At 56.7% G+C, this 23708-nt stretch overlaps 1 pseudogene; it reads right to left on the bottom strand.

The window, feature by feature from the left end:
* LOC127035565 (nck-associated protein 1-like) overlaps positions 1-23054 on the bottom strand; it is a 51969-nt pseudogene extending 28915 nt beyond the window's left edge.
* Positions 23055-23708: the final 654 nt, after the last annotated feature.

Here is a 23708-nt window from a genome sequence, read left to right as displayed (position 1 = left end):
TTGGAATTGGAAAGAGTACAGAAAAGGGCAACAAAAATGATTAGGGGTATGGAACAGCCTCCATATGAGGAGAGATTAATAAGACTGGGACTTTTCAGCTTGGAAAAGAGACGACTAAAGGAGGATATGATAGAGGTGTATAAAATCATGACTGGTGTGGAGAAAGTAAATAAGGATGTGTTATTTACTCCTTCTCATGACACAAGAACTAGGGGTCACCGAATGAAATTAATAGGGAGCAGGTTAAAACAAACAAAAGGAAGTATTTCTTTATACAACACAGTCAACCTGTGGAACTCCTTGCGAGAGGATGTTGTTGTGATGCAGTAGGGACTGTCTGTGTGGGGAGTGGGAGAGCAGGGGAGGACTTTAGGAGATGGACGATGCCAGAGCCTGTAACCTGAGCTAGGTAAGGGAGGGGAAAGGTCAACACCTTTGCCCGGGAAGGGGACAAAGGAAGGGAGTGGCAGGAGGGAAGCAGTTGGAGTTTGGGGCTTGGGGCTGTGTGGGCGGAATTCAGGGTATCCTAGCTAGGATCCAAGCACCCTGAAAGCCCAGAAGGACTCGGTGGAGGGGTCCTGACTGTGCCTGCAAGCTCTGCTGTAACCTGTGTTCCTGTTGTCCAATAAACCTTCTGTTTTACTGACTGGCTGAGAGTCACTGTGGGTCCCAGGAAGAGGGGTGCAGGGCCGGACTCCCCCACACTCCGTGACAACTGGTGGCAGCGGCGGGAGATACTGCACCCCGTGGACGGCGCTTCCTGCAGTAAGTGACTGGGGAGCAGTAAAACGAAGGGGTGGTTAACCCCTGGGAGTGTGTGCCCAGTGAGAAGGACTTTGCAGTAACAGGGTCCCCCGGGGGATTGCAGCGAGCGGTCCCAGGGGCGGAGGAGTCTGCAGCTCGACCCTGGCAGAGAGGTGGTGACCTCAAGAAGGGCTGGTGCACTAGGGGTCCCCCTGGAAACCGTGGGGAGCGGCGAGCACCCCGGCCTGTGAGTGGCCAGCAGGAAGATGTATGCCAAGCGGCGCAAGTGTGACCTGGTGGAGCTGTGCAAGCAGAGGGGGCTGCACCCAGGGAGACGCACCAAGGACCAGCTGATTGCCCAGCTGGAGGAGGGAGACCGCATGAATGAACGGAGCCCTGTCGCTGAGGGAAGCAGCCGAGCAGATGCAGCGCAGGCACCAGTGTCTGTCCCCGCTGGGAGTGGTCAGCCGGCGGACGAGGGCTTCCCGAGACCCCCCCTTCCTAGGCGTAGAGGAAGGGCGGGGAGGAGCCCAGTGTATACCGAGGGCACCGTGACACCCCCGGCCAGCAGGGGATCTGCCCGGCGAAGCCCACCCCCCAGCAGGGGATCCTCCCGGCAACGCTCGGCATCCGTGGAGCGGATGCGGCTGGAATATGAAAGGGAGCTGAGACGGGAGGAGCTCGAGTTAAAGAGGCGAGAGCTGGAGGAGAAGGCGAAACAGCGTGAACATGAGGAGAACCAGCGCCAGCGTGAGCAGGAGGAGAAGGAGAACCAGCGTAAACATGAGCGGGAGGAGAAGGAGAAACAGCGTAAACATGAGCTGGACCTGGCCCAGCTGAGGAGCAGTGAGGCCCCAGCTGCGGTGAGTGAGGGGGGACCCAAGCCTACAAAGAGCTTTGATAAGCACTTGCTGCCCCGGCGTAAGGAGGGGGAGGACATAGATACCTTCCTGACGGCCTTTGAGAATGCCTGCGAGCTGCACAGGGTTGACCCTGCAGACAGGATCGCAGTTCTCACCCCCTTACTGGACTCCACAGCCGTGGAGGTGTACAGCCGACTGAAAGGGGCGGAGGCAGGGGACTACGAACTGTTCAAACAGGCCCTGCTCCGCGAGTTTGGGCTGACTCCTGAGATGTACCGGAAAAAGTTCCGGAGCCAGCGTAAAACCCGTGAGGTTACATACCTACAACTGGTCAACCGGGCGCAGGGGTATGCCCGCAAGTGGACAGCTGGGGCCCAAACTAAAGAGGACCTGCTTGACCTATTCATACTGGAGCACCTGTACGAGCAGTGCCCGTCCGACCTGAGGCTGTGGTTGATGGACCAGAAGCCGGAGAACCCGCAGCATGCAGGCCAGCTGGCCGACCAATTTGTGGACAGTCGGGCAGGGGATGGCAGGGAGGAGTCTCGAAGGAGCAGGCCTGCCTCAACGCAGAGAGAGAGTCAACATGGGACCTCCCAAAGGGGGCCTATGGAGAACCCCCCCAAAAGGGGAACATCCAGCGGCAAGTCCCTCCGACCCACTCAAGGGGACCCACGAGATATGGGCTGCTATTGCTGTGGCCAACGAGGTCACATACGGGCCCAGTGCCCCAAGCTCAGGGACAGACCAAGCAGACCCAACCCGCAGAGGGTGGACTGGGTAAAAACCCAATCGGAGGAGGGGCTACATTCCCAGGAAAGGGGGGTTGGCAACATACCACCTATGGATGCTCCCAGTTCCGGGTTTTTGGTTTACCGGGTGGGCGCGGGGCTGCCCCTCCGGAAAGAGTGCATTGTTTCCCTGGAAGTGGATGGGAGGAAGGTCACTGGGTACTGGGACACGGGCGCAGAGGTGACGCTGGCCCGGCCCGAGGTGGTGGCCTCAGATCGGATGGTGCCCGACACCTACCTGACCCTGATGGGCGTGGGCGGGACCCCATTCAAGGTACCCGTGGCAAGGGTACACCTGAAATGGGGGGCCAAGGAGGGCCCCAAGGATGTGGGGGTACACCAATATTTGCCCACTGACGTGTTAATGGGAGGGGACCTTGAGGACTGGCCTACTAACACCCAGAGTGCCCTGGTCGTGACTCGTAGTCAGAGTCGGCAAATGGCACTGCACCCCGAAAACGGGGAAGGTACTCGACCTGAGGTGCAGGACCCTAACTCAGGGAGCGGGGAACGCCCAGGGGCACGGTGCAGAGAGGCTGCAGCCTCAGACCCAGCCAGCAAGAGAGAGCCGGTCCCCATTCCTGTCCCAGCTGCTGAGTTCCAGGCCGAGTTGCAGAAAGATCCCTCCTTGCGGAAGCACAGGGACCGGGCTGACCTTAGTGCGGTACAGACCATGAGGAGAGGTTGCAAGGAGAGGTTCCTGTGGGAGAAGGGGTTCCTGTACCGAGAATGGGCTCCCCCAGGGGAAGTAGAGTCATGGGGGATCAGGAGGCAGTTGGTGGTTCCCCAGAAGTTCCGTCACAAGCTGTTGTACCTGGCCCATGACATCCCTCTCGCAGGGCACCAGGGAATCCGGCGCACCAGGCAGAGGCTGCTACAGAACTTTTACTGGCCTGGGGTCTTTACCCATGTCCGACAGTACTGCCAATCCTGTGATCCCTGCCAGAGGGTGGGGAAGGCCCGGGACAAGGGGAAAGCAGCTTTGAGGCCTTTACCCATCATAGAAGAACCTTTCCAGAAGGTGGCCATGGACATAGTGGGACCTCTCAGCAAGACGACCCGGTCAGGGAAGAAATACATCCTGGTGGTGGTGGATTTTGCCACTCGCTACCCCGAGGCGGTGGCCTTGTCCTCTATCGAAGCAGACACAGTGGCAGATGCGCTGCTGACAATTTTCAGCCGGGTGGGGTTCCCCAAGGAGGTCTTAACGGACCAGGGGTCCAACTTCATGTCGGCCCTGCTCCGGTCCTTATGGCAGAAATGTGGGGTCCAGCACAACTGGGCCTCAGCGTATCACCCCCAGTCCAACGGGCTGGTAGAAAGGTTCAACGGGACGCTGAAGATGATGCTAAAAACATTTATGAACCAGCATCCGCAAGATTGGGACAAGTACTTACCTCACCTGCTGTTTGCGTACAGGGAGGTACCCCAGGAATCTACTGGGTTTTCACCTTTCGAACTGTTGTATGGAAGGCGGGTGAGGGGGCCCCTAGACCTGATGAGGGACGAATGGGAGGGGAAGGCCTCTCCCGAGGGAGAGTCAGTGGTGGAGTATGTCCTGACCTTCCGGGAAAGACTGGCCGAGCTCATGGGCCTGGCCAGGGAGAATCTGGCCCGAGCCCAGAGGAGGCAGAAGGTCTGGTATGACCGCACAGCCCGAGCCCGTGCCTTCGCCACCGGGGATCAGGTGATGGTTCTCATCCCCGTGAGGAGAAACAAACTCCAGGCCGCCTGGGAAGGGCCCTTCAAGGTTATCAAGCAACTGAATGAGGTAAACTATGTGGTGGAGCTGTCAAACCGGGCACATCACCGTCGGGTGTACCATGTGAACATGATGAAACCATACTATGACAGGGGGAATGTGGTGTTGGCCGTGTGTGGACATTGGGAGGGGCAGGGAGATGACCCCTTAGTGGATCTATTCCCTGGGACAAAAACTGGTTCCCCCCTGGAGGCGATTCCCCTCTCTGATCAGCTGACCCCGGGCCAGCACGCTGAGATCAGAGGGGTGCTGCATCTGTACAGACAGCTGTTTTCCAACCAGCCTGGACGCACTAATTTGACTGTCCACCGGGTGGAGACGGGGTCACACCCCCCTATAAGATGCTCCCCTTTTCGGGTCACTGGTAAGACTGCCCAGGATCTTGAAAGAGAGGTCAGGGACATGCTGGCTTTGGGGGTGATCCAGCCGTCTTCCAGCCCTTGGGCCTCGCCAGTAGTGCTGGTTCCCAAGAAGGATGGGTCAATCCGGTTCTGTGTGGACTATCGAAAGCTCAATGCCATCACCGTATCTGATGCCTACCCTATGCCCAGGCCTGACGAGCTCCTAGACAAGCTGGGAGGTGCACGGTACCTCACCACTATGGATCTTACCAAAGGCTACTGGCAAGTGCCGCTGGACGCAGATGCCAGGCTGAAATCGGCCTTTATCACCCCTCTGGGGCTCTATGAGTTTTTGACCCTGCCCTTCGGCCTCAAGGGAGCGCCGGCCACCTTCCAGCGCCTGGTGGATCAGCTACTGAGGGGGATGGAGAGTTTTGCCGTGGCGTATATTGACGACATCTGCGTCTTCAGCCAGACCTGGGAGGACCACGTGTCCCAGGTTAAACAAGTCCTGGACCGACTCCGAAAGGCTGGGTTAACAGTAAAGGCTGAGAAGTGCAAGGTGGGGATGGCTGAAGTATCTTACCTGGGCCATCGGGTGGGGAGCGGCTGCCTGAAGCCGGAACCAGCCAAGGTGGAGGTGATCAGAGACTGGCCTGCTCCCCAAACCAAAAAGCAGGTCCAGGCCTTTATTGGGATGGCGGGGTACTATCGAAGGTTCGTGCCCCACTTCAGTGCCATAGCCGGCCCCATCACTGAACTGTGCAAAAAGGGGAAGCCAGACAAGGTGATCTGGACTGAGCAGTGCCAGGAGGCTTTCCGGGCGCTGAAGGAGGCTCTGGTTAGCGACCCAGTTCTGGCAAACCCAGATTTTGACAAACCCTTTATGGTGTTCACCGATGCCTCAGACACGGGACTGGGGGCGGTGTTAATGCAGGAGGATGAAAAGGGGGAGAGACACCCCATCGTGTACCTGAGTAAGAAGCTGCTACCCCGGGAACAAAGCTACGCGGCCATCGAGAAGGAATGCCTGGCCATGGTGTGGGCCCTTAAGAAGCTAGAGCCATATCTCTTTGGGCGACACTTCACCGTGTACACCGACCACTCTCCCCTGACCTGGCTGCACCAGATGAAAGGAGCCAACGCCAAGCTCCTGAGGTGGAGCCTGCTCCTGCAGGACTATGACATGGACGTGGTCCATGTGAAGGGAAGTGCCAACCTGACAGCGGATGCGTTGTCCCGGAGAGGGGACCCTGAACTTCCCCAGGTCACTGGGCAGAGTGACCCCGCTCAGTTCAGTCTCGAAGGGGGGAGAGATGTGATGCAGTAGGGACTGTCTGTGTGGGGAGTGGGAGAGCAGGGGAGGACTTTAGGAGATGGACGATGCCAGAGCCTGTAACCTGAGCTAGGTAAGGGAGGGGAAAGGTCAACACCTTTGCCCGGGAAGGGGACAAAGGAAGGGAGTGGCAGGAGGGAAGCAGTTGGAGTTTGGGGCTTGGGGCTGTGTGGGCGGAATTCAGGGTATCCTAGCTAGGATCCAAGCACCCTGAAAGCCCAGAAGGACTCGGTGGAGGGGTCCTGACTGTGCCTGCAAGCTCTGCTGTAACCTGTGTTCCTGTTGTCCAATAAACCTTCTGTTTTACTGACTGGCTGAGAGTCACTGTGGGTCCCAGGAAGAGGGGTGCAGGGCCGGACTCCCCCACACTCCGTGACAACTGTGAAGGCCAAGACTATAACAGGGTTGAAAAAAGAACTGGATACGTTCATGGAGGACAGGTCCATCAATGGCTATTAGACAGGATGGACAGGGATGGTGTCCCTAGCCTCTGTATGTCAGAACCTGGGAATGGGCGACAGGGGATGGATCACTTGGTGATTACCTGTTCTGTACATTCTCTCTGGGGCACCTGGCATTGGCCACTGTCGGAAGACAGGATACTGGGCTATATGGACTTTTGGTCTGACCCAGTATGGCCGTTCTTATGTTCTTATGTTCTGGGCTGGAGCTATGGCCTGGTGCCTGCACACCGCATGGAGGGACCTGCTGCTCCGGGTGCAGCAGGGAGCCGTGGGGGCACCTGCGTAGCTTGTTTCAAGGCGAGAGATGACAGGGTGCTGATGAAGGATGACATGACGATGGACTCCTCCTCAGGGCAGACGGTCAGATTCTGAAAGAGATGGGCACAGCTTAGTGGGGCTTCTCGCAAGCAGCGGGGCGGGCGCATTCTGGGGTGTGGAGAGCCCATGGCGATGGCAGCGTTCCTGCCCAGAGATGGGGCTGGCTAGTGCAGGGCTCCCAAGCCCCAGGGAATTTTCCCATCCCAGGGTTGCATGTCTCACTGTCGGGGTCCTGGCTGCATGGATCTCAGAGCCCTTCCCCTCAGCGTACCTGGATGATATCACTGAGCAGCAGGGCGTCGAAGCGAGCCAGGTACTGGACGTGGTAGCGCTGGATCACTGGGCCATGCCTGTGCACCAGGGTACGCAGCTGCTCCATGAGGAACAGCAGCTTGGCGAAGTGACTGCAGGGGCGACAAGGGCCTGGGTCAGGCTCCTCTGAGGGAGGCAGTGCTGCACCCGGGCTCCTGCTGCCAGAGTCACTGGGGAACCAATCCCACAACCCTCCCCCCATATCGCCGCACCTGGGGGTGGGCAGGGCTGAATCCGAATCTGACAGCTCCAGTTGGAAACAGGGTACCCAGGGCAGCCCCGTGTCCACCACAGTGCCATGGGACTCCTGCCACCCCCCCACGCAGGTGTCCAGAGAAGTGCTGACCAACCCACCGGCCAAGCGTTCCCCTCTACATTCCACGGCCAGAAGGGACCCCTCTGACCACTGAGTCTGAGCTCCTGAGTAGCACAGGCCACAGGACTTCCCCAAATACATTCCTGTTCGAACTCGAGCAGACCTTTTCGAAATTGCCAGCGGTGGAGAACCCTCCACACTCCTGGGTAACCTGATTTCATTATTTCCAGCCTGAATGTGTCTAGCTCAGGGGTCAGCAACCTTTCAGTAGTGCTGTGCCGAGTCTTCATTTATTTATTCTAATTTAAGGTGTCGCGTGCCAGTCAGACATTTTAACATTTTTAGAAGGTCTCTTTCCATAAGTCTATAATATATCACTAAACTATTGTTGTATGTAAAGTAAATAAGGTTTTTAAAATGATTAAAAAGCTTCATTTAAAATTAAATTAAAATGCAGAGCCCCCCAGACTGGTGGCCAGGGCAGCGTGAATGCCACTGAAAATCAGCTCGCGGGCCGTCTTCAGCAACCAGCCGCTGGAGCACGTCAGACATTTGTCTGCTAGACTGAGGAGCCTAAATGCACCTTTTTCCATTTCCCCGCTGGCAGGTACTAGGGACTGTGATCCAGTCACCCTTTGACCTGCTCTGTGTGAAGATAATCCATGGAGAACCTGAAGTGTTTCACCAGAGCATTTTCCAATGCTACAGGGAGCTGCTTTAGCTCTCCTGACAGCAGTCTGGCCTGCAGTGCTGGGGCTGCCGACTCCCCAACCCCCAGGGCAGGATCCACAGCGTCTCCTCTTCCCCGCAGGGGTCATTTCCCATCTCCCCTCGCTTGCTCTTGGCTCACATCCTGTCAGGCCATGCCAGCCAGAGCAGCTGCCACTTGGGCCTTGCAGCAGCTGCACCCCCTTCGCACACCTGTGCTGGGGTATGGGCCACGCGCTTCTGGCTGAATTGGGCACAGGATTGTCACCAGGGCCACAAATTAATGCCATGTCACTTGGTTCAATTTCCTACCCCCAAACCAACGCCCCCATGCTGCGGGCCCTGAGCAGAAACCCCAACCTTCTCGTCTGCCCAGGGGGCCCATGGGTCCAGTGCACCCCACTCAGCATGGGGCCCACACAGACTCCCATATCTTACAGTGAATAGTGTCTGTCTCCCCCCCACAAGAGCCAGACACCCTCTAGTGCCTGTCCCCTTCAAGAACCAGGTCCCTCACAAGTGTCTACTCGCCACAGAGCCAGACCCACTACGGGCCTGTCCCTCTCAAGAGTCAGAGACCCCGCTACACTGCCTCCCCTCCCCAGAGCCAGACCTGCCCAGCGCCTCCCCCTCTCCACGCCGGACCCACAATGGGCCTACCCCCCCAACACACACACGGAGCCAGCCCCCACCAATTCCCACCCCCAGACCCAGACTCCCAGTGCCTATCCCACACAGAGCCAGACTCTCCATGGGCCTGTCCCCCTCAGGAGCCAGATACCCGCCCACACTGCCTCCCCTCCCCAGAGCCAGACCTGCCCAGCGCCTCCCCCTCTCCACGCCGGACCCACAATGGGCCTACCCCCCCAACACACACACGGAGCCAGCCCCCACCAATTCCCCCACACACAGAACCAGACCCTCCCAGTGCCGGTCCCTCCCCCAAGCAGAGCCAGGCACCCTCAGGGTCCTCCAGCCCCAATAGCCAGACCCACCCAGGGACTGGCCTGCCCCTGACAGAGCCACCACGGCCTGTCACACCCAGAACCAGACCCACCCAGGGTCTGGCCCACCCCGAAGATCCAGACCACCCCAAAGCCAGTCCCTACCCCCCACTCCCTGACAACCAGACTTCATCTTGGACCACCAGCCCTTGCCCAGGATGCCTCAGGTCCCATCCCCCCAGTCCCACCCCGCCTCCTGCAAGCCTGGCCCTGCCCTGACCTGGCAGCGTAGTCCTCAGGGGTCTCGGTGACATGCTCAGCGTGACGCACCAGCCAGTTCACCTCGTCGCGGCACAAGGAGAGCGCCACGAAGACGCAGAGAGCCTGGCAGGGCGGAGATCGGTGGGGTCAGCTCCAGGCAGGGCTCACAGGCACCACCACAAACCAGACAGCAAACAGGGGAGGGGCCATCAGAGCCAAATAACCTCCCCTCACGGGCAGCCAGGGGCATGGGGTCATTCAGGGCTACCTGGGATGGGGGGAATCTCTTCACAGGGGCAACGGAGAGGAAACAAACCTCACGGCATGGCCCCGCGACGCAGGCAGGCCCACACGTGCCCTGGCGGGTTTACGTCTGTGTCTGACCATTTCCTCCCTATGGCACTGCAGAGGGACGAGGGGGGCTCTGCTGAGAGCTAAGAACTGATTGTCCTGGTATTGCCAGACCTTGGTACAGGAAATTATGTCTGAGCTGTGGACACGTGGGCTATTAGGCTCCAAAGCCGAGGGCGAGAAACTTGTCACAGGACCGGGGACAAGGGACAGCCTGGGGCTGAGCCCGTTGCCTCACTGCCCAGGGAAGATGCACCCTTGAGCCTACCCAAGACAGAGGAACCCCAGGGGACATCTCGGCCGAGGGCCTGAGGCTCAGACACTGACTGGGACTGAACAAGAGACGAGAGGGAGCACAGCGGGAGATTGGCCAGCCGTCTGGAACTGCTGGAACCGGAGGAGCGTTGCATGGTCTGACCATCGGGTGAGACCCCTTGTCTCCCCAGACCTGGGACTGCAGGGCAGAGACCGGAGCACTCCCTGTCAGTGTGACCGGCAGGATGTGGGGCAGAGGGGCACTGGACATAAAAACACATGGCACCACAGGGACCATACATGTTCACACACATGCACACGCATGCACACAGACACGCTCACTCCCCTTCCCAGTTCCAGCCCCGCCCTGCCCCCTCACCTTAGGGCCCAGCAGCCCCGGCTGGTGGCTCAGCAGCACCTCCAGCTCCCGCAATGCGTTGCGTAGGAAAGCCCGCCGGTTCCGGTGCAACTGGCCACTGGGCAAGGGGGGCCGGTGATTGCACTGGACACTGCACTGTCCACCCCCACCTCAGTTCCATGCCCACCCCACAGCCCAGCCCAGCCCCAGGGTGTCCAAGGCTGCTCACTCCATTGTGGATGCGGCTACAGCAGGGCCATGCAGAGGGGTTGGGTGGGGCAGCCGCATCAGGGGAGTAATGAGGGGCAAATATCTCTCATCCCTGAAACCAGTGTGGGGCTGGGACAGCAAGGGCCATGGGTCGGGCTTGAGGAGCACTGTCAGATCTGGGAGGGAGCCCAGGGCTGGGATAGCAGGGGCTGTGGGGCAGGACTGGGGGCACTGTCAGAGCTGGGGGGGAACCCAGGGCTGGGATAGCAGGGGCTGTGGAAGGAGACTGGGGACACTGTCAGAGCTGGAAGGAAGCCCAGGGCTGGGATAGCAGGGGCTGCAGAGCGGGACTGGAGGCACTGGTAGGGCGGTGGTGGAGGAGCCCAGGGCTGGGATAGCAGGGACTACCGGGGGGGGGGGGACTGGGGGCATGGGTAGGGCAGTGGGGCAGGACTGGAGCAGCACGAGGTGCTGTGTGTTAGCAGAGGCGTGTTGGACGCCTGCCCTGCCCACACTGCAATGGGAACTGACCAGTGCCAAGGGGACCTCCCCACCACAGGCACTAACCCCCATCCTCATGGATGACCCAGGACCCAGGTATGGATGGTGCTCAAGGCCCAGGCACCCTTTACCTGTGCGCCACAGCGTGCTCCTTGCACTCCTTGACATCAGTCGCCTGCTTCCCGTACCTGCAGAGGGGGCGAGAGTGAGTACTGATCACCAGGGCAGCCCCCAGCCAGCCCTGACCCCCGGCAAAGCCCTAGCACAGCCCCCAGTGCAGCCCCCTGAAGCAGAACCCCTGGCACCGCCCCCAGCGCAGCTCAGCCCCCACCCATCCCCAACCCACCAGATTCCAGCACAGACTTTGCTGCATGTGACAAAGTGGGAATTTTCTGTAATATTTCTGATGCCTGTACGTGCCTCAGTTTCCCCCAGACTGTGCATTGCTACCTGTGAAGGGGACAAGGGGTAAGTTTGCACTCGGAGCTGGCTAAGAGATGAGGCAGGGAGGGAGGGTTGCCTGGCTAGCTGACCCTGAAGGTCACTAAAAGTCTGGCTGAGGCTGACCCATCTCAATGGAAAGCCCAGTCACCAGGACAGTGACACCTCATGCCCAGGGCCAAGTGGGAGGAGCAGGCTCCTCTGGAGAGCAGGCCTGGGCGGAGGGGAGTGGGTGACTGAGTGTTGGCTGCTGGAAGGAACTCCCAGCCCCTGGGAGCTGAGGAAGGGAGGAAATCAGAGAGGGAGACATGAGGCCTGAAAAAGGAGCTCCCTGGGGCCCCGACCTGGCCAGGTCAGCCTGTGCTTTCCCCTTTGGGTCGCTCTGCTGAGGACTGCAGTACTGGGCTCCAGGGGACACAGCTGGGCTGGGGGAGATGGGGAAGGGGCCGCTCTGATGAGGGGACCCAGCAGCACCAGGAGCCTGGCTCAGGGAGCTGCTGAGCAGAGCTCCCAGGGTGGGGCAGGAGGGCTGGAGCCCCGAGCGTCAGTCTCAGGAGGCTGGGAGGCCCCATGGCTGCCCTGGAGGAAGTGAGACCACCTTGGGGTCCAGCACATTAAAGGGGTCCCTCCAAGGGCCTGTCCCAAAGCTGGGGTGTGGCACCGATCCTGGGAGCCGGGACACTGTACTAGTCACTTTGGGCGCTCCCTGCCCTTCCCTGGGGATCCCCCTCCAACCTTCACCAGCCACCCACCCACACCAGCTGCCCACTGCCTCCCTGCCACTGCCCTGCCCTAAGCAGCTACGCTCTACCTCCCTGCCAGACGCCCCCCTGCCCCCACCACCTGCCTTCCACCCCCAACCTGCCTTGCCCCAGCAGCCACCCTCCATGCCCATGCCAGTCCCCACGCATGCCAGCACCCCCCACCTGCTGCCCCCCCAGCGCCCTGTTACCCTTTCAGACTGCCGAAGAACTCCTCAGTGACCTTGTGGAGCTGCAGGGCGTCGTCGTGGATGAGGCTGATGTAGAGCGAGCCCTGCAGGCCCAGCTTCCACAGCTCCAGGCACTGCGGGTTCGAGCTCAGGCAGCCGTGGCACAGGAGGAAGCCAACTGCAGGGAGGGGCAGAGGGGAGGGGTCAGGGGCACAGCAGGGAGGTGAGGAACACAGGGGTGGGGCGGCGGGGGGCAAGGGGCACAGGGGCTTGGCAGGGATGCAGAATGTGGCAGGTTAGGAGAGGAGGTGGCAGGAGCGAGGGGCAGAGGGGCTGGGGCAACAGGAGCGAGGGGCCCCGGGGTGGGGCATGGCAGGCATACAGTAGGTATCAGGGCGCAGGGAGGAGTCAGCAGGGGTGAGGGGCACAGGGGCTGGGGCAGCAGGGGTCAGGAGGCACAGGGGGTGGGTTTGCAGGTGCATGGCAGGGCACTGGGAGGAAGCGGCAGGGATGAGGGGCACTGGGTGTGGGGTGGCAGGGGGCGAGGGACCCTGGGGTGCGGCATGTCAGGGATACAGTAGGTGGCAGGGGTGAAGGGCATAAGGGTACAGGAGGGGAAGGGGCATAGTGAGGGGGATGTCAGGGGCACAAGGGGCACAGAGGAGCCGCCAACCCCAACTCCCCATCCTGCCCCCTCCCATCACCAGGGGGCGAGCAGGCACTGCCAGGCATCCAGAGGTCAGCAGACGCGGGTGCTGCTAGGCCAAAAGGGGCAGCGATCCCCAGCACCAAGGCCCCTGATTGGGGCTGCTAGTGTGAGATAATGACCAGGGCTGGGCAGGGGTCCGGGGCCGGGCTCCTGGCTGGGCTGGGCATTCTCTGGTCTCTGGTGCTTGTAACCTTCAGAGAGGTGGGACCTGCCTGATCCCCCAGGACCAGGCAGGTGACGTGATGAGTGCTAACCCTTCCCTGCCAACTGCCTGCCCACCACACTGGGAGCCTCGTACTGTGAAGGGTGCGTATGGGGATGGGTGGATGCCAGGTGGGGCATGGGCCCCCCCGAGGGCCCTTCCCACCAGGTGCAGAGTGACTTACTCAGTATCCAGCGCTCGATCACCTCTAGTGACAGGTACTCGCAGGCCGTCTGTGGAGAGAGGGGCCGTTCCTCAGCGTTGCTCTCCACGGCCCTTCCCAGCCACTCGCCAGTAGGAACGGACACGGGCAGAGCCGCTGTCCTGGCTCTTGACTCTCACTACCCCCTTGGCCCTGTGAGCTGACCCAGCCCCCAAGTCCCCATGGCCAAGCACTTGGGATCACCGGGTCCTACATGAATGGCTGCACCAAGAGTCACCCTGGCATGGCGACTGCCCTCGCTCCTGTCATAACTTAGTCCCAGATTTGGACCTTAGCGTCCAAAATATGGGGGTTAGCATGAAAACCTCCAAGCTTAGTTACCAGCTTGGACCTGGTACTGCTGCCACCACCCAAAAAATTAAGAGTGTTTTGGGGCACTCTGGTCCCCCCCAAAAACCTTCCCTGGGGACCCCAAGACCCAAATCCCTTGAGTCTCACAACAAAGGGAAATAATCCTTTTTCCCTTCCCCCCTCCAGGTGCTCCTGGAAAGCTACCCAGAAGCAACCTCCGTGAATCTAAGCAGAGGGACTCCACCCTCCCCGTTCCCAGTCCTGGAAAACAGAATTACTTCCCTTTTCACTCAGAGGGAATGCAAAGTCAGACTAGTAAATCTAACACACACAGATCTCCCTCTGACTTCTTCCTCCCACCAATTCCCTTGTGAGCTGCAGACCCAATTCCCTGGAGTTCCTCACTAAAGAAAAACTCCAACAGGTCTTAAAAGAAAGCTTTATATAAAAAAGAAAGAACAATACATACAAATGGTCTCTCTATATTAAGGTGACAAATACAGGGTCAATTGCTTAAAAGAATATTGAATAAACAGCCTTATTCAAAAAGAATACAATTCAAAGCACTCCAGCAACTAGAGACATGTAAATACAAAACAAAAAAACCAACTTTGTACTTACAACTTGGAAACATAAGATTAGAAAGCAGGAAATAGAAATCCTACTCATAGCTGAGAGAGAGGCAGACAGAAGACAAAGAACCCAGACACAAACTTTCTTCCACCCAGAGTTGAAAAAATCCGGTTTCCTGATTGGTCCTCTGGTCAGGTGCTTCAGGTTACTTTTTTTGAGGTGAAAGAGACATTAACCCTTAGCTATCTGTTTACGACAGCTCCCCACAGAGAGGGATTGGCCATGCATGCTGGGAGTCCCTACACTGGTCCCTACACTGCTGGGCAAGGTGTGGGGGTCTGTCCCAGCCCCCTGGGATCCCCTCAGCTGGGCGAGCCAGCTGCGGGCAGAGCCATCATACAGTGTCCTGCGGGCAACACCCCTTGAGCTCTGCACCCCGAGGCCCCGGAAGGCCAGACTCACGACATCCGAGCTGGCCAGGCTCAGCATGGTGGCCGAGTTGCTGATCAGGCTCAGGAGCTGGTCGCTGCGCCACTGCTCGGCTGACTGGTTCCTCCGGACAAAGAGGAAATGGAGAGACAGAAGTGCACTGGTGACGGCCTGGAAGGGGCAGGGGGCAGTTAGCAGAGGCAGCAGCAGCAATACAACAGCTACAGCTACAACTACGCAACCTCCTAGAAGGAATGCTGGGGGCCAGAAATGGGCCCGTAACCATGTGCTGCTCTCAGGTGAGGATAGCACCATAGGGGGCCTGGGGCCAGGCATAAAGCGTTATGTGGAGCTAGGTTTGGGGCTGGATGTCAGGCCAGACCTGCTGGGGCAGGTTCAGATCTCAGCTGCCTCTGGCTGCGAATCTGGAGCGAGCCAGGAGCTGTCCATACCACACTTCCGGTCTCACACACATTGCCCCACAAGCCGCGTCCAGCCCCTCACGTGCACTGTCAGCATAAGCACATATGCACACCAGGCCAGGCTGGCACAACTGCATGCCAGCTGTGCCTTCCTGAATTCCAGGTGGCAGGTGGGCACAAGCCTGTCCAGATCTAAAGACCCCTCCCCAAATCTTACAGGAGGAGCCACTGAACCCAGGGTTCAACCGAGTGCAGGGGACAACTCAGGAAGAACAGAGTCGGGAGTGGGGGTCTGTAACATTCTATAGCAGGGGTTCTCAAACTGGGGATCAGAGCCCCTCAGGGGGGTGTGAGGTTATTACATGCGGAGTCACGAGCTGTCAGCCTCCGCCCCAAACTCCACTTTGCTTCCAGCATTTATAATGGTCTTAAATATATAAAAAGTGTTTTTAATTTATAAGGGGGGTGTTGCACTCAGACGCTTGCTATGTGAAAGGGATCACCAGTACAAAAGTTTGAGAACCGCTGTTCTATACCTTGGGGAAGCATCCTATAAGCCCCATATTCTTCATTTTCATATAATCATACAAAGCATGCCTTGTAAGGTATCAGGGGAAAGGTTATGATCTGCTGAAAGTCATTTCTCTATCCATATATGTGTATCATTAATGCATATGAAGTTATGAGAAGTGTGTTGTATGGTGGTCACTAAAACATGCTGTAAATTGGGGAATCAACCAGACATTAGCTCCCCAGAAGCAACAGCAAGGAAAGTAACCAACATCAGTGTGGGGTTTCAAACAACCCATCAACAACCATTGTCCAGCAAGGGAGCTACAATTCAGTGATTCACCTGCACAAGGCCACACCAGGGGAATTGCTCAACCTTGCCTGGAGACTCAGCAGTGCCCCCCAGACATGCCTGGACTTGTGGTCCCCGAGCACATGGACTGAGGGTATAAAACAGACAGGATGGACAGATAGAGTAGACAGAGGTATAAAGCAGACATACTGGGCCTTTCTCCTTCACCCACCTACGCTGCAGGCATCAAGGACACTTTGAAGCCTCCAGCTGAGGGGACTGGCCCAGATTTCAAGGAGGAAATCTGTATACTATGGACTGCAATATCCAGTGGAGTGAGAAAAACTGCTTAAGCTAGATGTTGCCCAGTCTAATAGGGTCGAGAGTTTAGACTGTGTGCTTAAATTTATTTTTCTTTTGGTAACTAACTGACTTTTTGCCAATCACTCAATATCACTTAAAAGCTACCTTTTACAGTCAATAAATATGTTTAATTGTTTATCTTTACCAGTGAGTTTGTCTGAAGTGTGGGGAAAATCTCAGGTTTTGCAAAGGCTAGTGTATATCCACTTTCCATTAATGAAGCGGTGAACCAATTAATAAATCTGCATTGCTCATCTTGAGCAGTGCAAGATGGTATATTCCTGGGGTACAGTGCTGGGAGCTGTGGGGATTTGGCTCTGGTCCCTTTTTCGGTGTGATTTGTGGAGTGGCTCTGGGAGCATCCATGCAATCTAGCTGGGCGTGGGGCTCCACATGCTGTTGTGCTGAGTGATAGCAGCACCTGGAGGGGTTTGCTGCTGGTCACTAACAAGGCATCGTGAGAGACAGCCCAGGCTGGAGAGAGTTAAGGGGGCAAAGCGGTCCCACGGTCCCAGGCTGCACCCCGGGGATCTCATTACGGTGGCCCGCGAGCAGGGTGAAATACACAGCTTGTTGTACTGAGCAAGATTTGCACTTCATACACTGGTGTAAAGATTTTAAGTGAAGGCTTTAAGTGTGGTGGCTAAGGAGAGTCAGGAGGAGGCTACCGGTTTATATTCTCTTTGCTTATTTTGGGCGAGGGAAGAAGGGATAGAAAAATCAGGAAAATGAGTGAAAGCAGTGAAGCGATTGTGAAAGAGCTTTTGAAACTGCAAATTGCAGAAAAGGAGAGGGAGCACCAGAGACTATTGGACCTGAAAGAACTGGAGATAAAGGAGAGTAGGAGGAGAGAGAGAGAGCAAAAACACCAAGTGAACCTGCTAGAGAAGCAGAACCAGAACCCACCAGTCCCAGCAATTCCCATCACTCCAAAAATCCACAATTGGGACCATTTATGTCCTGCATACAATGAGGCAGACAATATTGCTGAATATCTGAGCACCGTTGAAAGGCTGCGTGCAGTGCATGAGATCCCTGAGGCTAAGAGAGTTCCTGCCCTGATTGCAAAATTAACTGGTAAAGCTCTAAAGGTATTAAATGAAATGCCTATTGAGGATGCTTTTAGACTATTGTAAATTTTAAAACATGCTTTTGCGAAGGTTTCAGATTCCCCTGAAACATACAGCATTAAATTTAGGAATGTTGAGAGGGATACTGGTATGAGTAATGGGGAATATGAGAACAAAATGAAAGATTTGATGGGAAAGTGGCTGAGGGGCAAAGGTGTTACAAGCTTTGAGGGAATGCGGGAGCTTGTTGCTCCAGAGCATTTCCTAGACACATGTAAGGCTGATGTAAAGCAGCGTCTATGGGACAAAGATGTAAAGTCTGTGCATGAGATGGCGTCTCTTGCTGATGCTTTTGAATGGACCCAGGTGTCTATTGAAAACAACCCACTGAAAGAGGTGTTTAAAGCTGGTGGGAAGGGAAGATCCCATTTTATCCCTAGCAAGAGAGAGGATGGCTGGGAGGCCGAGTACTCACCTCCCCAAATCCATTCCTCTAACCCTTGTCCCAAACGTCCTGTAAAAGCAGGAGAGCCCAAAAGGTGCTATCAATGTAAGTCCAACCAGCATCTGAGGAATAAACGCCCTGTGCTAGGAGGAAGCAGGCAACCAACAGCTCATGTTAGTTCTGCCGTCCTCAACACAGAAACCCCCCAAGCAACTGGAATCTATCATATTGGTTTTGTGAGGTTAGCCTCTGCAGAACCAGATATGGAGCATGTTAAGATTATCAAAATTAATTGCAGGGAGTACTTGGGGCAGAGGGATACAGGGGCCCAGATCTCTCCGGTTAAGCAGAGTGTGGTTTCAAAGGCCAGTATGTTACCTGGCCAAATGGCAGAGATTGTGGGGTCCGTGAAAGCAGATTCCTTGTACCACGAGCTAAAACCCATGTGGTGTGAGAAGATTTGGAAAGTGTTTTGAGAGTGGGGGTAGTGGAACACCTCCTAGTCGACCTGCTTCTTGGTAATGATTTTTTCTGTGTACCTCAGATTGAGGTATTTACCCACAGCAAGAATGAGTTTTATGCTGGGATCCCCAAGGGAAAGGGTAAGGTCTCAGGAACTACTGAGAGAATGGGAGAGAGTCTCCTTGATTCCTCTGCAGCAGAGGGAAGCCACATGCTTCCAGGTGGGAGGGTGGTTGAGACCAACTCCTGCACTGCAGCTGGAAGGGATGGGGGTGTAACGCCTGCCAGGAGAGAACTATCCAGGTTGTTAGCTGTCAGCAAGTTGCAGCTTGAACCAGAGATAAACCCGGCTTTAGGGAGCAGAGAGCAATGTGTCCCAGAGGAGAGCCCAGGGAAGGGGCAGGGGATCTCAGAAACCACTGAGGTGGGTGAGGATTCCGGTGACTCTGTAACACAGGGAAGCAGGGTGCTTCCAAGAATGGGAGGGCCAGAGACTAGCTCCTTTCCAGCAGAAGGCAACATGCCCTCAGGTGCAGGTGCAGGGGCAGGAGAGGTGTCAGTGATTAAGGAAACTGTCCAGAGTTTTGCAGCTGAACAAGGGAGGGGACCCCTTCCTAGGGAGCACAGAGAAATGTGTCTTGGGAGGGGGCCCAGAGGAGGAGACTGGAGAAGAAATAGTAGGGGTACAGGAATGTCTCCTCACTGGACACTTGGGAGAGGATGTCCAGGACTGGATGGCTGAGTCAACATCTGTGCATCCAGACACTCAGCCTGTGACCCAGGTTCTGAGAAGGAACTGTGTAACTGACCTCCTGGAGGGGAAGAGTCACACAGCTGACTTCTCAGGGACAGAGAAAGGGGTGGGGGAGGGTACCCCAATCCAGGTCCCAGTTTTTCAGGATGCTATTTCTGATATGTTTGAAACCTAACTGTCTTTTTAAACCAAGATGCAGCTCCAATGCCTGTGACAGCAGAGAAGTTGAGAGCAGAAAACTGCCAGGTGGCAGTATGTGAGAGCAGAAATAACCCATCTGACAGAGAAGAGGGTATTTTCCCCTAGGCTGGTGAGAGACAGGGAGCAGTTATGAGAGAGCTGTTGAGAAAAGTTGAATCTGATCAAAGAATAAACACACCTAGCCCAGAGAGCACAGATCACAGCCCTCTAGGGGGCAGGGAAGGACTCAGAGCTGGGAGGGGAAAACACTGAGTAACCCCAAAAAGAAAGCTGGATTTTTTGCATATGTACAGTCCTGGGGTTGGGAGGTAGCCCCCCAAAGATCAGCCAGTGTGCAGAATCCACCTGGACCCTTATCTGGCCAGACCCTGAGACATTAAAATCCTAGAAAAGTAATTAAATTAAGAGCCCATGCAGAGGGGAACACTGAGGGAAAGAAAAACCAGTGACTGATTACACGGGAGAGAGTCAAAGACACCCTGGGTACCGAACAAACTAACCTCATACTACACTGTCTGAACAGGAGGTGTGGTATCATAAAGATATTTGTAAACACCCATCTGTGATAAACAAAAAGTTGGTATTAATGTTAAGTTTTGGGATAAGAATTTTGTTACTGACATTAAACCTTATGGAATGGGCAGCCAGCCTGGGGCTCCGGAGCTGCACGCGGCTCTTCAGGAGTTAATATGCTGCTCCTTGTATAGACGCCGACTCTGGGGCTGGAGCTACAGGTGCCAACTTTCCAATGTGCCAGAGGGTGCTCACTGCTCAACCCCACTGGCCCTGCCCCCACTCCGCCCCCTCTCACCCCCTGCCCTGAGCGTGCCGTGCCCTCATTCCTCCCTGCTCACTCCCAGAGCCTCCTGCATGCCAGGAAACAGCTGATGAGGAGGGAAGGGAAGGTGCTGATGGAGGGGCTGCTGGTGGGTGGGAGGCACTGGGAGCAGGGGGCAGGTTGATCAAGGGCTCCTGATGTATTACTGTAGCTCTTTGGCAATGTACATTGGTAAATTGTGGGTCCTTCTCAGGCTCACGTTGGCCACCCCTGGCTTATGGTAATGCCAGTTCTCAGTTAATACCTGTAAGCAGATTTAAAGGTTATCACAGCAAAGAAACCATAACAAATCTGGTTTGCTGTGTGTGAATGGGGAAACTGAGGCACGCCACCTCATGGCCTTGATGGCTGGATGCCAAGAGAACTATAACACAAACTGCCTTTGAGTTAGTCAATGACCAACCCTCCTGCAGTAACCTAAGGGGGGAGGTGTGACTTTCTATACCTCCCAGGCTGCAGAAACCAAAGGGGCCACAGCAGTCCCAGAGTTCCAAGCTACACCCCAAGGAGCTCATCACAGAGTCATAGGTTCAAAAGCAGGGATCCAGAGGGAGACACTGAGCAAAGTACCCTGGACAGCACACACTGCTCCTCAAAGGTATCTAGAGAGCCAGTAGACGCCACCCATAGGAACTCTGCCCGGATGCATGAGACAAGGGAGGAACGGAAATAGGACCCACTGTCGCAGAGCACCCCCTCGTCTAGCAACCTCCTCCTGGTGCTGTGGACAGGCACTTTGGCCAGCACCGGGAGGAGGTTGCTGAGAAGGTCTTGTGATTTCGTGGGGCTGCAGACAGGGTGTGTGTATATGAAGAGGTGTGGGGAAAAGTGCAGCCAGAACCTCAGCAGGAGGTTCTGAAGGAGCCGGAAAAGGGGCTGCAACCTGGCACATTGCAGATAGGTGAGCGTCAGGGTCTCCCTCACGCTGCAAAATGGACAGGCATCAGGATGGAGGTGAGTCACGCCAGGTACACGCCTGTGCTCAAGGCTCCATGAAGGAGTAGCCAACCAATGTCCCTAACAGGCCAAGGGACCAAGGTGAAGTACAGGCTGGACCACCGGGGTTCCTCATCCAGCCGCTTGGTATCGGGGCGGGAAACAAGGGTGAGGAAGTGCTCTGTGTGCAGCACGAGCGTGTAGAGTTGTTCCCTAGGTGCGGTTCAGCACGAATCAGCTGCAGGGTGTGCAGTCGTTTCGGGTTGCGGAAAGGAAGGGGTCAGGGGGCTCAGGGGGCAGGGGTCCAATGAAAAGGCCAGGGGTGAGGGCAGGACCGGCGCTAGGGGTTTGAGCGCCCTAGACAGATGGGAATTTCGCCGCCCCGCGCGCTGGTCCGCGGCTCCGGTGGAGCTGCCCGCAGTGGTGCTGCAGAGGGTCCGGAGCTTCGCGGTGCCAGTGGAGCTGCCGCAGTCGTGCCTGTGGGACATCCACCGGAGCCGCGCGAGCAGCCGACTGTTCGCAGGCACAACTGCGGCAGCTCCACCGGAGCTGCGGACCAGTGGACCCTCCGCAGGCACCACTGCGGCAGCTCCACCGGATCCACCTGCAGCCCCCTCCGGCAAAACGGCACCCACCATTTATTCTGGCGCCCTAGGCGATTGCCTAGGCTGCCTAAATGGTAGTGCCGGCCCTCTCACAGGACCGTGCATGCAGCCCAGACTCTGCTCTCATGCAGTGACAGCTGGGAACAGCAGATATCACTAGTGCCAGCCACCCCCTCCCCCGGTCCACAGCCCCTCGCTGTGCCCAGTGATTATCACTAGTGCCAGCCACCCCCTCCCCCCATGAGCATAGCCCATTGCCAGTGTCACTCACCTTGGTGTGAGGCCTGAACTCCTCTGTGAGTTCCTTGAGTGGGGTGTCATACTCCAGCACCATCTGGGCCAGCCGAGCGTAGCAGGGGTCGCTGCATGGGGACAGCAAGGGCAGAGATTTGGTTCATGCCCCCTCAGCAAACTGTTCCCACTGCCTGCGTCATGCAACCCTCAGCAAACTGCCCCCCAATGCCTGGGTTGTGCATCCCTCCCTGAACTGCAATGCAATGCCTGGGTCATGCACCTCATGGCAAATGACCTTGCTGGCTTTGCCAGTGCACCTCACTCTTCCACATGAGCACTACCTCTGGGATTTGTACACTGCCCCCGGAGCCGTCTGACCCACACATACCTGGCAGCAGGGATCCCGTGGCCCAGCCCAGCGTTGTGTGAACCACCCTCTCCTGCACAACCCCCCTCAGTCCCCTCCCCCCAGTTCCCTCTCACCCGCTGCCCTGGATCATCTCATGGGCACAGTTGTACATCCCAATCAGGGCTTTGCGGTCCTCGATACGTGACAGCAACAGGATGACAGACGTGTAGGTCACCACCAGGTCCAGGTAGTTCTTGGTGAGGTCGTAGTTCACGGGCTGTGGGGGGCAGCGTAGTGGGGGGTGTCAGTGACCAGGAACAATAGCGTGTGTGTGTATATGTGTGTGCACGTGTGCAAGCGCTGCCCCCTGCTGGAGGGGATGAGCCCTGCTCTGGGTGTGTCTGCATGTGCATGTGTGTGCTGCCCCCTGCTGGAGGGGATGTGCCCTGCAATGCAATGCATGCAGCACATGGAGATGGAGGGTCCTGCAGAGAGGAGAGCTGCAAAGTCAGGCATGCGGTGGGGACTGGAAGTGAAATATCCCTCTAAGGAAACGCAGGCTGAGTTCCAAAGCAAGACTGGATATGCAGCAGCAGTCAGCTGTTGGCTGCTTCACCCTGAAATCCTTGCTTTGTGAGTGGAACATGTCTAGCTCTTTCCCCCATTTAAACACATGGCAGCAGGAAATGCTGACTTCTGCCAGTTACTGTAAATGTGCTTTCTAAGAAGGGTTCGAGTGGTGGTAGCACCTGGGGACCTCAGATGGGGAGCAGGACCCTGCTGTGCTAGGGGCTGGGCAAACAAGCCAAGACTGCTCATGCCCCAGAGAGCTCATGATCCAGACACTGTGGGCGCATTCTCCACAAACCCTCCCGGCCAGGAGTAAAATCCATGCAGGTGCCTGAACAGCTGCTGTTTGCCAAGGTGGGAGGGGGCCATCGTTCACTTGGGCTGAAGGTCCAAGCTCATGTGTGGGCTGCCTGGGAAGGCACATGGCAGCTTACAGCCAAGGCATTGCCCCTGCCCTGGAGGCAAGACTTTCTTGTTACCAAGTGTATTGTGGGGAAACAATCCAGTGCACTCTGGCATGGAACAGGATAGACAGACCCTGCCAGGACTCCCTAAGGGAAAGTCCAGCTGGCAGAAGGGGGAACCCTCAAGCACACAAAGGTGGCAGATCCCAGGGAATGCCATGAGGCCCTATTTAGAACTGGCCTTTCAGAGCTGGGTAACCTGGACTACGATGCATGTGGCAGCGGGGATGGGACTTATAAAGGCAAAGCCCCTTGTTGCAGGCATGTCCTATGCAGAAAGTCCCTTCAGACAGCTCCCACATGCTATCTGGCAGCCTGACATGAGCCTTGCTAAGTGCTCATCCTGGTGTATGTATACTAACTCCTCTCCATTTCCATCTCATTGTCCAGCATTGGTGAGACAGGCCAGGATGGAAACCAGCAAATGCAGGCCGTGAGCACCTCAGCAGCAGCATGGACTCCGAAGGGTCACTCCTGGAGAAATGGTATGAGGCCAGGACACCATCGAAGTGGGACTAAACTTTTATAAGTGTCTGGAAGGTGGGAAAGGGTCATGATA

The sequence above is a fragment of the Gopherus flavomarginatus genome, chromosome 16 (assembly GCF_025201925.1).
Source record: "Gopherus flavomarginatus isolate rGopFla2 chromosome 16, rGopFla2.mat.asm, whole genome shotgun sequence".
NCBI classification, from domain to species: Eukaryota; Metazoa; Chordata; order Testudines; family Testudinidae; genus Gopherus; species Gopherus flavomarginatus.
The sequence above is the reverse complement of the archived record's forward strand: the minus strand, read 5'-3'. Positions and strand labels throughout refer to the sequence as shown.